The sequence below is a fragment of the Rhinolophus sinicus genome, linkage group LG02 (assembly GCF_036562045.2).
Source record: "Rhinolophus sinicus isolate RSC01 linkage group LG02, ASM3656204v1, whole genome shotgun sequence".
Taxonomy (NCBI): Eukaryota; Metazoa; Chordata; class Mammalia; order Chiroptera; family Rhinolophidae; genus Rhinolophus; species Rhinolophus sinicus.
Genome location: NC_133752.1, coordinates 125242279 through 125257221, shown reverse-complemented (window position 1 = coordinate 125257221; position 14943 = coordinate 125242279). Strand labels below are relative to the sequence as shown.

Genomic DNA, 14943 nt, shown 5'->3' with positions numbered 1-14943 from the left:
CTCTGTCCCCACAATGCCACCACCCCAACTCCCCACCCAAGGCTGACCTAGTGCTTCTAGGTCACCAGCTGATCCCGGTGATTTTAGTATGTGATCCTAATGAAATCCCGGGAGGAAGACTGCTTCTCTTCCCCAACAGTTCTAACAAAATGGTTGCAATTGAGCTTTACTTGGGTCAGATACCTATCACAAATCCAATCACTGTGGATTGGCTAAACCTGGGTTACTTATCTCCCCCTGGAGCAGGCAGCCTGGGGTCAGCCCCTTTTCAACTATTGGCTGTGAGTGGAGGGGAGTGGCTCTCCAGAGGAAATCAGATGGCTGCACCAGAAGAGAGAAGGGATGCCAGGCAGGCAATGCCGGTAAGTCCACCATGGTCTACTAAGCCACCACTGTCTACGAGGCCATTAATGCTCAGCGGAGGCTGTACGTTGATTGAAATGACTTAGGGGTTCTTGAAAACTCAATGCCGGAGGCTTGCCCTCAGTGATTCTGATTAGATGCTTTGCTCAGAAGCCTTTCAAGGGGGAAGGAACCAGGGGCTCTAATCTGAAATACCTTTTTTTTATTTGGTAGTTGAATTCTGAGATTCAGTGTGTTTAGGTATAAGTATTGGAAACTAACAAGTGTGATATTGTGATTAAATATGTATTTGGTCTTTGTCCCATTTCTTGCACAGAGCTCCTAAGACCGTTGGAATTTCCTAAGTGATAGGAGCAATAATGGTGTCCTAAGATTTCTAACAAACCCCTTTCAACCACACCTGAGCTTATGCTAATAAGATGACTTCTATAAGCACCTAAGGATGGGAGCTGGTTGCCAGGGAAACTAATCACATGGTTCAAGCCTACTCTCACCCTCACCTCCAGGTGCTAGTGGTTGACTCGGTCTCCAATGGTCAATGATTTAATCAGTCTTGCCTCTGTAATGAAGCCTCCATAAAAACCCAAATGAACAGCGTTATGAGAGCTATCAGGTTGGTGAACAGGTGGAGATTTGGGGAAAGTGACAGACTTGGAGAGAGCAGGGAAGCTCCTGCCCTTTCCTCGTACCTTGCCATATGCATCTCTCCTATCTGGCTGTTCCTGAGTTATAGTCTTTTATAATAAACTGGTGAACTAGTAAGTAAAGTGTTTTTCTGAGTTGTGTGAGCTGCTCTAGCAAATTAATCAAACCCAATGTGTGTGTGGGAAGAGGGTTGTTGGAACCTTCAATTTATAGCTGGTCAGTGAGTAGCACAGGTGACAACCTGGGCCTGAGATTGGCGTCTGAAGGGGTGGGAGCATCTCATGGGACTGAAACCTTAATCTGTAGGACCTGACTCTATCTTGAGGTAGATAGTGTCAGAACTGAGTTGAACTGTACGACACCCAGCTGGTGTCAGAGAATTGCATACTAGTGGTGTGGAAACAGCCTTAGCGTGCGCATGCATGGACACACACACACACACACTGGAACTGGCGACCGTGACTTTTAGAGAGACTCCAAATTCAACAACTTTTTAATGTATGTGTAAAATACTCCTAATAAAATGCAGCTGTGTACCAAAAATGGCATCCCTTACCCTAAAAACTGGTAAGTAAAAGAAAATTGTCCTTTGAGAAACAACTTAGCAATTGCACAAGCAATGGATTCGAGTATAAATATGCAAACCAAACTCAGGGAACAAGAATGAGTGTACCGCCAGCAGGACAATAAGAGGCAAGCACGCTTAGTATTTTATTTTTGTGACTTATATGTATTTTGTGCTGGAAATTTTCACTTCCAACAGGAAAAGAACTACAGTGTATTTTTTATCCACACTCAACTTTCTTCTCTTCCCAGGACTGATGACTGCAAAATTTTTGCTAATTTTAATTGCCATTGGTATCATATTTCTTTATTTACGGGGTTTGTTTTGTTTTGGGTGTCTTTTTGTTTTGTGTTGTTCTGTTTTGTTTACCTGTGAGAAATAAACATGGAATCAAAATTTAAATGAAAGGAAGAGCAGAGTAAGAAAGAAGAGAAAAAAACACATAAAGAGTGTGGGAATGGTGTGAAACCTCATTCTTCTGAATTTCATAGCCCAAGCAGCAGCCCTGTGGACAGTCAAAGAAAAAGACACTGAGTGAATCTTATTTGCAATAGCAGTCTTTCAGTTTGCACACTCACTAAATGTCTGTGAATATTTGTATTAACTGAGGTATGAAATCTTGCTCTGAAACTGTTGGGGGAAGAAATGCAAATGAGTATTGAAGTAGCAATGGGAAAATAATTGTGATATTCTCTTACTTGTAAGCAACAGAAAATAATTATCGCCTTATATTAAACAGAAATGGAGTTTGTTGAAAGACTAAAGTTTAGCTCATAGCACCACCATAAAGCCAGTAAATCAGACGTAGAATGTGGGCAGAAAAAAGTTCAGACCAGAGCCAACAGCACACTACACTACAAGCCAGTCTGATGAGATCACTGCTGCCACCATGGGAATCTGGACCTTGCAGTTTGCTTGCCCAATCCTACAGACTGGGTATCATTGCCACATACATTACATGGCGTGTTGTACACACAGTCAGTGGATAACGTCATTTCCTGAATGGTCACTACCTCATATAAAGTGAACTGTAACCAAATTGTTTGTATTTAATTCATCTAAAGAATGTGCCCTTGATCAACATCTATATTTTATCACCCAGTAATTCCACTTTGGAGTATACGAGATCAGAAATTAAGTTTGCGAACTCATCCTAGAAAAAGTGCTACATACCTCATTGCTGAATGTCACTATGGTCACCTTTGAAGTACTCCCGTTGGGAAGCTATGCACCAATGCTAGCACCTAGGTCATCCTTCAAAGCAATTTTGGAACTCTTTTCCTGGAATGGCCATCAAAGCTGTCGTTGAATTACCCTTGATGTCCTGAATGTCATCAAAATGTTTTCCTTTCGATATTTCCTTTATCTTCAGGTATAGAAGTCATTGGGGGGCAGATCAGGTGAGCAGGGAGGGTGTTCCAATACAGTTGTTTGTTTACTGGCTAAAAACTCCCTCACAGACAGTGCCGTGTGAGCTGGTGTGTTGTCGTGATGCAAGAGCCATGAATTGTTGGCGAAAAGTTCAGATCGTTTTTGTATTTTTCACGCAGCCTTTCAGCACCTCCAAATAGTAAACTTGGTAACTGTTTGTCCAGTTGGTACAAATTCATAATGAATAATCCCTTTGATATCAAAAAAGGTGAGCAACATCATTGAAAACAAGTTCGTGAACTTAATTGTTAGATCTCATATGCCCAGGTGAAATTCACTCAGTAAGCACAAAGAGCTATATATCCAAGGATGTTTATTGAAAAATAAATTCTATTGTACTCTTCAAGTCTTTTATCAGTGGCGTAAGTGAGCATTTAAAAAACGCTTATAAACTATCAAGTGACTTAAAACAATTTCTGAAAACAATATTCCTAATCAAAAGAAGACTTTTGAATATTTGTGAAAGCCTGGAATACTAGGGTAAAACCAACAAAATGGAGTATAAAAAGGTACATTTCTTTCTTCACTTTTTGTAAGTGCAGAATGAGGAAGACCTGACTTGTGGGGTATTTCCTATGAAAATAACCTGAGGGATTTGAGCTGACCACAAACCTAATATGCATGTTATATGACTGCTAACTTAGCTCTGCTCTCAGGTTACATCTGGGCTTCACGTTCAGTTCAGAAGGGGATGTTGACAAACTGGAAAACCTGCAGAGGGAGGTCAAAATGATAAGTATGCTGCATTATATTAAAAAAGAGCAACATTTAGGCTGAAAATAGAGAACAAAGGAAGACGTAACTGTCTTCTAATATTATGTGGAAGAAAGAAAAAAATTTAAAACCACAGCATTTCAGCTAACCATGATCTATATTCCTCATTGGAATAAAACATGAAGAACAAATGGATAGAAATTATGTGACTACGGATTTTGTTTTGGTATGAGAACAAGCTAACCTCTGTAGGTTTTCAATCGTTTATGGAGGTAGTAGTTCCTTATTACTAGAAGTAATGAAGCAGAAACTTGTTGGCTATCTTGTTATTCTACTGGGTGAGAGATTTTAAATATTTACATTTTTCTTCTAAATATTCTTTTGCATTCAAAATGTTTATTTTTCAGATTAAAAAATGGGCCTGTAGAACAAAGGAAAAACGAATGCTAATAACTTTGAGATCATACTGTATTCAAGATCCTTTACCTAATTGATCTTAGTCAGAAGCCGTGGATATAATTACAAAATCACCTTATCTTTGCCTCTTGCTTTCCTTTTAGTCCTGCTCAGTGGGACTATTCCTTTCTGTATGAGGATGATGTCTTGGCCAGCCTATGACTTCACAAGTTATATTTAGATGATAGTCACTTCAAATCACAAACACAATCTAATGTATAATTTAAAACCTCCATTATTGTGTTATAATCAAAGTTTGAACTTTACTTAAAGTGCAAACACTCCTCCTTCCGTGTCCCCATTGGCCTGGGCCTGCCTTTGGTTGGCTGCTTGTAGTGTGCAAAGGTTCATGGGAGGAAAGCTAGGGAGCAGAGGAAAGGTTTTGCTCAACAGGCACTTTTGTACAATGGCTGCATGGCCTCAGGAGGCAGTGGGGGTGGGGTGGACACTGACTCCTTCTATCATGAGAACCTTTTGAGGCCTCCCTCCCGGAACCCTCCATCAGCAACTCCCTTGTCATGGGCTGTGCCTCAGCTCTGAGAAGGCTCCACCATTCTCCCCTTAGCCCTTATCCCGGCTATTACAGTCACATATGCCTACCGGCTCCTTTCCCTGGCAGATCATGGACTTCAGTGGGATCCCTTTCAAAACAACCTCAGGTTGACATCACAACCATTATCTCCACATCTTGTCCCTGGGATCCATACTCCTGTAATTTCTATAGGACAGGGCAGTTGCAGTTACTTCCCAGGGAGTCCATACACTTTTATTTGCTACAGTACATTTGCTTCCCAGGGGCAGCTCTCTGCTCTGTTGTCATTAGCTGCTTTTGTTTTCTCAGGCATGAGGTAGGTCCAATGGGGCCCAGGAACACCTATCATGCCCTCTGCACGGTCCTATTGAATCCCCTCTCACCTCGCCCAGCATTGGAAGGCAGTATCACTCCACCCCTCCCACAGGGGGAGGTACAAGTGAAGCTCCTACCTGAGAAAGTCTCCTAACAAATCCTCCTCAAATCCCCACTCTTCTGGTCCTTTTACATCTGTTCTCTGAGTGAAGGACCCCTGGGTAAAGGGCTTATAATCTCAATGAATTTAAGTGTTTTCTTTGTAAGTTTGTATTTTGAGGGCCTATTATATATGATATCATATCTTTGTGCCTTGGTCAAAAATTTCAATTAAACACCTCCATTTTACTCAGTTAGCCTCCTGAACAAACCCATTTCATAGGCTACAACACCCATCCAAGCCATGGTCACCCGTCCTGTAAATTGTGAGACAGAATATTAATCCAGAATCTGTTTTCCACCTGTGCACTGTGTTGGATTAACTGGTTTCTGTGTGTAGAAGAATCAACTTACACGTGTCGTTTCCCTGTGGGAGCAGAGGGAGAAGCATTGTTACCGCTGAACAGCTGTAGCCAAACATAAATTCCAATCATTGTATTTCAGTCAATGGCTACTCAAAAGCTCTCCTTCAGAGACCAGTACACCCTGATGTTTGCAGAATGATAGCAGCTGCATGTATATGTTATTCAGCCAATGTATCTGTTATGTTTATATGACAAATAAAGGATAATAATAAACATTTACTGAACACTTACTAAGCGCCAGGCACTATCCTAGGAGTTTTACCCAGATTCTTTCATTGTTTCCTCATAGCAACACAAAGTTAGTATTTTTCCCATTTTACAGACAAAAAAAAAGAGACCCAGGAAACACACTGGGGAAAAAACCCTGAAGACTAGACTTTTTGTTCCTGTTCACCATTTACTCACACTCAGAGCTTGCTGGACCAGTTCCATGACTCTTATGGTCATATTTCTTCTCATCTATCACCTTGCAGGATCGTTGTGGGGTCAAACAAGACAATGGATGGGTAAGAACTTTTAAAACTTACGAAGTAATGTCCACATTCAGGAAATCATGATGACTGTGGTATTGCCATCCCAAGAGGGCAGCTGTTGTCAGTAAAACTACCAGTTCCTCCTCAGCCAAGGGTCACATGACAAGGACCACAAAGACATCGTCCTACAGGGAGCAGCTGGCACGCATGGCGGAAGAGAGACTGTGTCCTGAAAATCATTTAAACAGGAGGAAAGGAAACAGAATTTTAAAAAAAAAGAAAGAAAGAACAAAAAAAAACGTTCAAAACCTAGTGTTGTATTGCTGAGACTGGGCCAAGCTGGGAAACCTTTGGGATACATTTGTTGCTCTTGAGAACTATTATAAGACTTGAAAATGAGAGCCAGGTGGAGGCAAAGAGAATAAGGCCACAAAAGATGAGCAGGGAGAAAAGAAGCACAAGCTCACAAATTCAGGGGAAGCTAGCATAACAATACAGAAAAATATTTGTAAAGCCACTCAGAAACTGACCAAAGATCCTAAGATACGACTAGATGTTTGCAAAACATAACAGCTGCTGCATTCCACAGTCTACAAGAGAAATAATGGAAACTTTCTTTTCTCTTTTCCAACAAGACATAACAAAAGCAGAGCTGATGTGATTAATGAAGAAAAGATGGCTATTTGAAAGAGTGAAGGCACTGAACAAGAGAACAGAATGGAAATGAGGTCCACATTTAGAGACAATTCATTATTTATCTACTGTACTTTTTATGCATACTGTGTTCTGCTAATATTTCTCTCTCCAGGGAGAATACCAAACGAGGCTGGTAAAAGATACAAGCCTGAGTAGTTAGACACTATGATATCAGCAGTGGGTAGGTGGAGTTATTCCTTGAATATCAATTAGCATAGTCCATCTAACTTGAAGACTCTTACAAGTGAATACTTCAACTTAATGGATCTGTTTTCAAATTCCCTTTAATGGCCCTTCTGTGACCACAATATCTACTTTTCCAGACATCCTAACTAGAAACCATTATGGACAGTGTATGTAGAATACCCTAAGGACAGCATATGGAGGAGAGAATGTGGATTGCCAAATTTAGCAGCTCTGGAGAGAGTGTTTTTGAATAAACTTGAGTCTGCGGGGACTACAGTTCATTTATGACTGGCAAAACATATCTTCCCAATTCTGAAAGATAAATCCCACTGATATACGTGTGGATTTCACAAGTGTTTCTCAAAAACCATATGACAAAAAAAATGCAAAAGTTCTACAACTATTTTGGAATTATGATGTCACATGTTATTTTGGCAGTATTCTTAATGTGAAATAGGGGATTTTGTAAGTATTGTGCCAACTCTGACCTGAGGAAATTCAGTTCAGAAGTTTCATCCCTAAGGTGTTAGGGTTAGATGACTGCTTTGAAAAACTTACAGTGGAGGACTAACAAGGAAATTACTACAGTCTTTGATATTTTAAAGATAAGCAAAAATTTCAAAAGTACGGGGAGAGGGGAACCAGAGCGTTGTCAACTTTTTCTTCTGCCAAATAAGATCAACTTTCATTTTATTTTGATTAATTTTGATTAATTTTAATTTTATTCCAATATCTTTTTCATAAAAAAGATAATTGACAGCACCAACACAGTTTAAAGTACAGATCTTTAAATTTAAAGTACTAAGCTTCATGAAAAATCATCTTGGTTTATCTTAGTGTTTTAATATCATATCACTGTGGACCAGTGAAAAGATTGTAGCAAAGCAAAGCTAGTCTGCAGACCCCAAGTGAAAACCGCTGACCTGATTCACTTCATTAGCATGAGCTAGTTCTCTACACTAAGCTACCGGTAAAATCTTATTAAAAAACTTTCAACATCTAACTAGTAAGCAAACTCCTATAATTTAGGACAAAGTGATTGATTAAATCTTCTAGTGAATGTTTACATTTATTGGCGAATGATGTTTCATTGTGTACCCATTCAATAAATGCCCTAGAAAACAATTTCTTCTTTTTATTCCCCCCTTCAAGGACCTGATATAGCTAGGATTTTACCCATCTTTGAATAGTTTCTATTGAAACTATTACCGTATCTTGAAATACTAGTAAACTTCTAATTTACATGCACAGAATATTCTTAATTTTGGCTTTCCTTTTTTTCATTCTGCATAAGAAAGCTCTCTAAATACTCATTCTTTTTTACATTTTAAATCAAGCCATAAACTCCAAGAAACTACTAAGACTGCTTGTTTTTTGTGCAGTATCTATGTTGAATGTCTAGAAATGAATGATCTATAAGAAGAGAATTAGGAACCCTTGTTATTCAGAAATTTTTGATGTTGCAATATATTTAAATGGGATTTAACCTAATATGAAAAACAGAATTGTATTAACATTGGTGAAATAGCTTTCCACTGAAAGTGAAGGCAAGTCTTAAAATCAAGTAGTATTCTGTACCAAAATTTTGAAAACCTAGATTTGGGATACCTATATTTAAGCACACTTTGTTCTTTTTCCTATCTGTTTGAAAATTAACATTAGCACTCTGACACTTTTAGGAGAAAAACTGGGAAGTCCCCCCTCTGGCAAAACAAACAGGTGATCTTCTTGAGTATTAAATTCTTCAAGGGCACGGAAAGAGAGTATCTTTTTTTTTCCCTCCTTACACTGCTACTCTAAAAACCAATGCCTGCTTAAATTCCACCCCACTCATCTCCAAACTCAGCCTAAAATCCCAAACCAGAATCCACACACCAGAAATAGTTGTTTTCATGGTAAATTAATTCTGGAAGTGGTGATGAAGAGACCTTCACTTTTGTACTGGTATCCCTTCAGGAGTGTTTGATTTTTTTTATTCTTTTTTTACATTAAGATTGTATTCCTTTTCTAATAAGTAAAAATCTGTCAAGCATTGTTCTTGAAATCTGATGTATGTGTATTACCGCTCTCTCTAGCAACTATGCTTTTAGTCTCAGAAAATAAATAAAACACAGATGGGAAGTGGTAAAAGCCCTAAATGCATTCTTGACCTAAGTACATTATTGAATATAGAACTGGGAACTGCATTAATACCAGCAGATATCTGTTATCTTCCTTAAACATTCACTCTTCAGTTTATGCTGGTAGTTTTTTGTGTGTGTTTTTTTCCCTTTACGACATTAAATAAGTGGTCACTCTTTGTCAAAATTGTCAGTGACTTTAGCTACATTATCTAAGAACCAGTAGAGGTCGCCATCTACCATGTTCTAGAATTTTAGTGAAAGGAAAAAAATCCTGAAAGTTGTGATTGGTTAGTAAAAATGCACAAAGGGGTCAGAAGTTTTCAATATGAAGCTTTCCTCTTGGAAGCTTTGCATAATTGAACCAATACTCAAGGCAGGGGGAAAAGTATAAATAAAAATAATGGATACAAGATGTTGGTGTTATAGAACTTCAAAAAACAGAATTTCTTAGAAATTACATAAAAATTCTTCTAGTTGACTTAGTTAATACAAATCCTTCTTTATGTCAAAATGTTGGAACAGAAACCTCAAAAAGTTATCAAATCTCAACGCAGTAAAATTCGTATATTTGTAAAATGGTTTGTGGTCTCTTTCTACCACTATGTTTGGAACCCTTAAAAATCTCAAACGTTTGTTTTTGCAGGTACTTATTCTGTGACTTTTATTCTACATATTAGATTTTTTTTTAAATGTATTAGTTTTCTCAGCTACACAATAAAAGTTAACTTATCATAGTGTTAGTGTAATGAGTGACTATCACAGTTTACAAAGACTTTTAAAGATTTGGTGTATAATTACCAGTGCTGGGTTTCCCAAAGATAGTTTAAAGTTTAATTTATTTTCTTAAGGCTGTAGATAGGTAGAATGCATAGATATCTTAAAATAATAAAAGATCTGCCCTTTTAAAGAGGGAATAAGCTTAAGCTTGGTAATTCTAGAATAGACAAATGGGTAGACATATAGTGATATGCAACTCAAACTAGGGAAAGCTTTTTCTATAAACAGAATTTTCTTAAAGAGAAATGGTTGCTTCAGAAGTTAGTAAACTTACCATCACTGGAAATACTCAAATGGATTAGATACTGACTTGGTGAGAATGTGTTAGAGATTTAAACTCAGGGTTAGGTGAGAAACTGTGCTAAACTTTTAAGAAAAATTAATTTTAATTCTTATTATTTTATTTTACATCACTAGCTGTTATATTAAAATTACATCATATTAGGATAATGCTAGGTGATGTGACGAATAAGTCTAAAAGTTTTAGTGGCTTAACACAACCATTTATTTCAAACTCATGTACTGGTCTCATGCTGTTATTGATGTTTGATGAGTGACTTTCCTCTATAAGGCAATTCAGGGACTCACCTTCTATCCATCTGTGGCTCCCCATCTCCTAGGACCTTGAAGTGCTTTGTCTCCAGCCAGGAAAAGGGGCAAGAAAGAACAGTGAATGTGCACCTACTCCTTAACTACCTTATCCTTGAAATGACATAATTGCTTCTGCTCATATTCCATTGGAAAGAATGAGTCATATGATCCCATGTAGATTTAGGGAGAAAGGGAAGCACAAACTTTGATGCAGTTAGCTAGCTTTTCCCTAGTCCATCCCTCTGACCACTAAACATGTGAATACCCTTCTTCTTACACATTAAGCAAAGCTACTACCTCTTCAAGGAAATCAACTCAGAGTTACATTCAGTAACTTTGAGTTACACTCAACTCAAAGCCCAGCAAATCAGGGGCATGCATAATCGCCTCCATCAGTACGGTGGTGACTCCTCATAGTCCAGGGACTATGTTTCCTGAAGTAGATCACAGCATTGACCCAAAGCATGACCACTCCCTGTACCCACATCCATTGCCATATATCTTTGCATCCGCTCACTGCAGATGAAATGTGCCCACCCTGTGACTCTGAGCTCAGCCACATGACTTGCTTTGATCAGTGGGGTGTTACAGACACGAAGGAAGCAGAAGCTTGCCCTCCATTGTTAACATAAGCACATACTCAAGGGTAGCCTACACAAGAATGAGGACACACAGAGCAGAGCCAATTGCCCAGTGAAGTTATCCTACATTAGTTGACAACTAGCCAACCTCCAGATAATATGAATGAGTTAAGCCAAGACAGAGCCACCTGGCTAAACCCCAGCTGGTCCTAGACACATGAGCAGTAAATGCTTAATGCTTTATGACACTGATGTTTCTGTAATTATTTATTATGCAACCCTATGATGATAATAGATAGCTGATACATTTCCCAAACCCCAGTGAACAGAAACTTACTTGTTTTGTTTTTGCCTCTAGTCTGCATAATATCTAATATGTGGTTTCCCAAAGTGGAATTCAAATTTTTGTTGAGCTCAATTTGATACATAGCAAGGTTTAGTGAGAGAAAAATGCTTTAAATAATGTCAAACATGAGCACGAATCACTTTTTATATAGTTATAGCACTCTTAACTTCTCAATCACTTTCTGAGCTCCGTTCATTTGATTTTTATTGCAACCCTAATGGAAGATAAAAGACATTAACTCTGTATTACTGACTGCTAACTCTCTGTGACTGAGACTTGCTCCAATTACAACTGGTTAATGACAGAACAAGACTGAGCACACTGAAATCCATATCTCCCAGCTCCCCAAATCTGCTCTCATTGCTGAATAAGACTTTGTTAGAGAATTAAGGCTACAACATTTTCATTGATATTTAATGAAAAATATGGTCATGATGTCCTTATCTCATTAGTAGACATTTTCAGGCACAAGCCTTCTTCTTTCAGAAATCTCTGATTCCTTCTTATGCCTATTCTGTCTAATTGAACACTTACTTCAATATTTTCTACTTAGGGGAGCTTTAGAATCTGGTCAGTAAATAAGAACTGGATGCAAAGGAATTTTGGCCTATAGCAGAGTTTCTCAGCCTCAACATCGTGGGCTCGCTAACTCTGTGTGTGTAGTGGGAAGTGGGGGGCTGCTCTGTTCATTGTAGAATGTTTAGCAGCATCCCTGGCCTGTACTACTGTACTGTATGCCAGTAGTATTTCCTGAGCTGTCACAACCAAAAATTTCTCCAGAACAGGACAAATAGCTCCCCCCGTGGGGGGAGCAAAATAGCCCCCTCCCCTATGGAGAAATGGGTCTATAGATTAAATGCAACCAGGATTTTGTCCTAGTGTCAGAGTCCTCAAATATGAAAGCTGAAATCGAAGGGATGAGTTTGTGCAACCTTTTCATTTTGTAAGGGAAGGAACTACACCCAAAGGATTAGGCAAGGCCACAAGGCTGGTTAGTGCCATGTCTCTTGACACATAAATAAATCATTTTATATACTATGTATCTGCCCTCCTTTACAAATGCAGTGGGGATTTTGGGATACTCCATTCAACTTCTAATTGGTATTTTGCATCCGGGTAATGACTTATTAGCCTGCCTTTGGGTTTCTATAGGAGCTCTGATCCTACCCAGATAAGGCCACACGTATATATCTCTTCACCGGACTTCTCTGCCTCTATATCTCACCCACACACGTGCCGTGTTTGCCACTCTCCCCTAGGCCAGGCCCTGGTGATAGTCATTCTTTTGTCTCCCGTTTTCAGTCTATACTTTTACGCCCAGCTCTCCATCTGTTTCCAAAACTAATTTCTTTGACTGGGCCTGGATATTGTTTCTTGTCCTTTTCATCCTTTAAGTTCTTCCTTGCAAATACCCTTTGCCATTTTATAATTCCAGTTTTTTGGGTAGCAACTGTCTCAAGGCAAGACCTCCTCAACCCAAGAGCTCCTTTTGATTATCATCACCCTCCCAGATCCCCATTTAGGTACCCAGAAGGAATATGTACACTTTAAGAGACAAATTATCAATTTGTTCTTGGAAGGGCCCATTGTTCTGTCTTTAATACACCTGCATGTTCTATTTCAGCACACTGGCTTTTCATCCTCGCACCCCACCTGCAGTAGCTGCTCAGTTTCATCCTTGCTTTGGGGCTCAGGGAGTATTTTGTGACCCCGCCCTTCTTTGAAACAAGTAAGTGAGCAAAACAAAATAACTTTGTATCAAATATGGAATAACAAATTCAGTCCTTTGGGAATGCTGTTCCATGAAAAGGGTGGAAAATAATTATTTGATAAGACTGCTAGCTACAATGAAAAGGGCATAATTAAAAAGCTTGCTATCATAGTATGCAAAAGAGAAAAATGTCATCTATTTGTATTGAGGAAATTGACTCCATTTATTACAGCCTATCAAGAATATAATCTTGTTTCAAGTGATTATGTATTAACCTGTAATAAAAAGTTGCTAGGATGTGAAGTAAAGAGAAAAAAATAGCATTCCACAGAGTACGGAGGTGAAAGGCATTTGGGGGCTGTTGACTCTTACCACTTTAGGAGTGGTTGTTCATTTGCTTTTAAAATTACTTTGACTTATTTAAGAAAAAGATGAAGGAAGGGAGAGATTTTGGAAAGGAAGAGACTCAAAACTCTCTGTGGAGACTTTAGTCTGTGCACATAAAGCCAGACAAGATATGTAAGAGAGGGTGCAATTTGATTCTGCCATGAGAACGTGCTGAGCAACTCCTGCTCCAGAAGGAACCTGAAAAAGGAGCTGAGTTCAAGGTCTGTAACAATGAGGCAGAAGGAGATGGGTATATTGCACAGTTCTGAATGTGCCATCGACGTGCAATGTGCAATGTATGTTCATAAACATCACCTGGAAAACTGAAAGTGTTAATTCTCAGCTCCAAATTCAAGTTATATACTGTATATGTTTTTGTTTTTGTTGTTTAATTTCATGGAAAGTCATTTCCAAGCTTGAGGTATTTTTGGCTTGTTGTCTGCATTGAAAAGGAAACATTTTTATACGTAGCATATAAGCAAATAATTTTTAATGAAAACCTCCTTTGAACAATTTTCTTATAGCTACATGTTTTAAGATCCATACAAACGAGTATTTTTATTTAAGTGGACATTGTGCTGGGTCTAGGAAGCCACAAAGTGAAGAGGAAAGTTGACGGTGATTGAGTCAATTTAGGCTGTGGTCATGTGTTTGTACAGGAAGGTTGGTTTCATAAAATTCAGTTGCTCTGGTTTGCTTGTATTCCTCTCAATGCTTCATGAAAACAGGATAGTCAAAAAGGATAATTCAATTCTCATTCCTTTTTCATTTGTGGATATTGGCAAGAGGAAACTTGGAAGAACCAGGGCAGGCCTGTGAGTTCTTCCTCTCAGGGGCTGTTATGTAGCAGGAGGGCACGTCAGTTACCCATTGCCACAATAATGCTGCATAAAAAAACAAATACAATACTTCAGAGGAACATATAACAATAAACATTTATTTTTACTTATGAGTGCATGGGTTGGCTGACGTACTGCAGATCTGGGCTGGGCTGAGCTAATCTCAATTTGGCTTGCTTATGCTTCTGCAGCCAGCTGGAAGACCAACTAGTGGCTGGCTCTTCTAGGATGGCCTCAGCAGGGACAACTCTATTCACCTCCAAGTTTTTCTCACTTCCCTTTAGAAGGCTAATGGGACTTGTTCTCACCATGGTGGCATTTATCCAAGAGAGGAAGCAGAAGTGTACAGTGCCACATGAGGCCAAGACTCGGAATTGGAATTCTTTTCCTGAAGTCACATTCTCATGTCCAAAGCAAGCCACAAGGCTAGCCTACAGTTAAAGGCTGGGAAACAGACTTCAGGTCTTTATGGAAGGAACCGGGACAGTCACATCTCGAACAGGGTAGACATACAGAGAGGTGGAAATTGGAACATTTTTGCAATAAAAATCACCATGCAGCACAAACATCCTGGTGGAAATAGGAGCTAGGAGCTATATCCTAAACCTGCATTTTCCACAGCAGGCACCCTGCTTTTGTATAGATTGTATTTAAGGGAGGCGTGGTGCTATCTCCTTTTTCGTATTAT

At 39.0% G+C, this 14943-nt stretch overlaps 1 protein-coding gene across 2 annotated transcripts in view; it reads left to right on the top strand.

Moving 5' to 3' along the window:
* The window catches only part of METTL25 (methyltransferase like 25), a 156716-nt gene that overhangs the window by 132084 nt on the left and 9689 nt on the right, over positions 1–14943 (top strand). Inside the window, exon 10 of one of the 2 annotated variants that reach the window (XR_012493908.1) lies at positions 12943–13047. The gene's annotated coding sequence lies outside the window, so the exon portion shown is untranslated. Of the gene's footprint in view, positions 1–246; positions 9043–12942; positions 13048–14943 lie in introns of those variants that run through there. The other variant, XM_074325343.1, reaches the window with a different exon arrangement.